The sequence below is a fragment of the Gekko japonicus genome, unplaced genomic scaffold (genome assembly GCF_001447785.1).
Source record: "Gekko japonicus isolate JY-2015 unplaced genomic scaffold, Gekko_japonicus_V1.1 scaffold865, whole genome shotgun sequence".
NCBI classification, from domain to species: Eukaryota; Metazoa; Chordata; class Lepidosauria; order Squamata; family Gekkonidae; genus Gekko; species Gekko japonicus.
The window spans coordinates 75,198-75,443 of NW_015167078.1; positions in this window are offsets into that span (position 1 = coordinate 75,198).

Consider the following 246-nt stretch of genomic DNA (forward strand, 5'->3'; position numbering starts at 1 on the left):
TCCTATCAGAGAAGTTACCACTTTTAAAGTTAAAAGTGGTTGTGTCAGTCTTTTTGGCCAATTCCCTATTTATACAAATGTTGAACTCAACAACATTATGATCACTGTTCCCAAGCGGTGCAATCACTTTTACATCTCTCACCAGGTCTTAAGTGTTACTTAGGACCAAATCAAGGATCGCCTCTCCCCTGGTAGGTTCTGTGACCATCTGCTCCATAGCACAGTCATTTAGAGTGTCTAAAAACT